Source organism: Bombyx mori, chromosome 27, assembly GCF_030269925.1.
Source record: "Bombyx mori chromosome 27, ASM3026992v2".
NCBI classification, from domain to species: domain Eukaryota; kingdom Metazoa; phylum Arthropoda; class Insecta; order Lepidoptera; family Bombycidae; genus Bombyx; species Bombyx mori.
The window spans coordinates 11,082,772-11,085,847 of record NC_085133.1 but is presented as its reverse complement, the minus strand read 5'-3'; positions in this window follow the sequence as shown (position 1 = coordinate 11,085,847).

Below are 3,076 nucleotides of genomic sequence, written 5' to 3'. Positions count from 1 at the left end.
ACCTAACCTAACCTAACCTAACCTAACCTAACCTAACCTAACCTAACCTAACCTAACCTAACCTAACCTAACCTAACCTAACCTAACCTAACCTAACCTAACCTAACCTAACCTAACCTAACCTAACCTAACCTAACCTAACCTAACCTAACCTAACCTAACCTAACCTAACCTAACCTAACCTAACCTAACCTAACCTAACCTAACCTAACCTAACCTAACCTAACCTAACCTAACCTAACCTAACCTAACCTAACCTAACCTAACCTAACCTAACCTAACCTAACCTAACCTAACCTAACCTAACCTAACCTAACCTAACCTAACCTAACCTAACCTAACCTAACCTAACCTAACCTAACCTAACCTAACCTAACCTAACCTAACCTAACCTAACCTAACCTAACCTAACCTAACCTAACCTAACCTAACCTAACCTAACCTAACCTAACCTAACCTAACCTAACCTAACCTAACCTAACCTAACCTAACCTAACCTAACCTAACCTAACCTAACCTAACCTAACCTAACCTAACCTAACCTAACCTAACCTAACCTAACCTAACCTAACCTAACCTAACCTAACCTAACCTAACCTAACCTAACCTAACCTAACCTAACCTAACCTAACCTAACCTAACCTAACCTAACCTAACCTAACCTAACCTAACCTAACCTAACCTAACCTAACCTAACCTAACCTAACCTAACCTAACCTAACCTAACCTAACCTAACCTAACCTAACCTAACCTAACCTAACCTAACCTAACCTAACCTAACCTAACCTAACCTAACCTAACCTAACCTAACCTAACCTAACCTAACCTAACCTAACCTAACCTAACCTAACCTAACCTAACCTAACCTAACCTAACCTAACCTAACCTAACCTAACCTAACCTAACCTAACCTAACCTAACCTAACCTAACCTAACCTAACCTAACCTAACCTAACCTAACCTAACCTAACCTAACCTAACCTAACCTAACCTAACCTAACCTAACCTAACCTAACCTAACCTAACCTAACCTAACCTAACCTAACCTAACCTAACCTAACCTAACCTAACCTAACCTAACCTAACCTAACCTAACCTAACCTAACCTAACCTAACCTAACCTAACCTAACCTAACCTAACCTAACCTAACCTAACCTAACCTAACCTAACCTAACCTAACCTAACCTAACCTAACCTAACCTAACCTAACCTAACCTAACCTAACCTAACCTAACCTAACCTAACCTAACCTAACCTAACCTAACCTAACCTAACCTAACCTAACCTAACCTAACCTAACCTAACCTAACCTAACCTAACCTAACCTAACCTAACCTAACCTAACCTAACCTAACCTAACCTAACCTAACCTAACCTAACCTAACCTAACCTAACCTAACCTAACCTAACCTAACCTAACCTAACCTAACCTAACCTAACCTAACCTAACCTAACCTAACCTAACCTAACCTAACCTAACCTAACCTAACCTAACCTAACCTAACCTAACCTAACCTAACCTAACCTAACCTAACCTAACCTAACCTAACCTAACCTAACCTAACCTAACCTAACCTAACCTAACCTAACCTAACCTAACCTAACCTAACCTAACCTAACCTAACCTAACCTAACCTAACCTAACCTAACCTAACCTAACCTAACCTAACCTAACCTAACCTAACCTAACCTAACCTAACCTAACCTAACCTAACCTAACCTAACCTAACCTAACCTAACCTAACCTAACCTAACCTAACCTAACCTAACCTAACCTAACCTAACCTAACCTAACCTAACCTAACCTAACCTAACCTAACCTAACCTAACCTAACCTAACCTAACCTAACCTAACCTAACCTAACCTAACCTAACCTAACCTAACCTAACCTAACCTAACCTAACCTAACCTAACCTAACCTAACCTAACCTAACCTAACCTAACCTAACCTAACCTAACCTAACCTAACCTAACCTAACCTAACCTAACCTAACCTAACCTAACCTAACCTAACCTAACCTAACCTAACCTAACCTAACCTAACCTAACCTAACCTAACCTAACCTAACCTAACCTAACCTAACCTAACCTAACCTAACCTAACCTAACCTAACCTAACCTAACCTAACCTAACCTAACCTAACCTAACCTAACCTAACCTAACCTAACCTAACCTAACCTAACCTAACCTAACCTAACCTAACCTAACCTAACCTAACCTAACCTAACCTAACCTAACCTAACCTAACCTAACCTAACCTAACCTAACCTAACCTAACCTAACCTAACCTAACCTAACCTAACCTAACCTAACCTAACCTAACCTAACCTAACCTAACCTAACCTAACCTAACCTAACCTAACCTAACCTAACCTAACCTAACCTAACCTAACCTAACCTAACCTAACCTAACCTAACCTAACCTAACCTAACCTAACCTAACCTAACCTAACCTAACCTAACCTAACCTAACCTAACCTAACCTAACCTAACCTAACCTAACCTAACCTAACCTAACCTAACCTAACCTAACCTAACCTAACCTAACCTAACCTAACCTAACCTAACCTAACCTAACCTAACCTAACCTAACCTAACCTAACCTAACCTAACCTAACCTAACCTAACCTAACCTAACCTAACCTAACCTAACCTAACCTAACCTAACCTAACCTAACCTAACCTAACCTAACCTAACCTAACCTAACCTAACCTAACCTAACCTAACCTAACCTAACCTAACCTAACCTAACCTAACCTAACCTAACCTAACCTAACCTAACCTAACCTAACCTAACCTAACCTAACCTAACCTAACCTAACCTAACCTAACCTAACCTAACCTAACCTAACCTAACCTAACCTAACCTAACCTAACCTAACCTAACCTAACCTAACCTAACCTAACCTAACCTAACCTAACCTAACCTAACCTAACCTAACCTAACCTAACCTAACCTAACCTAACCTAACCTAACCTAACCTAACCTAACCTAACCTAACCTAACCTAACCTAACCTAACCTAACCTAACCTAACCTAACCTAACCTAACCTAACCTAACCTAACCTAA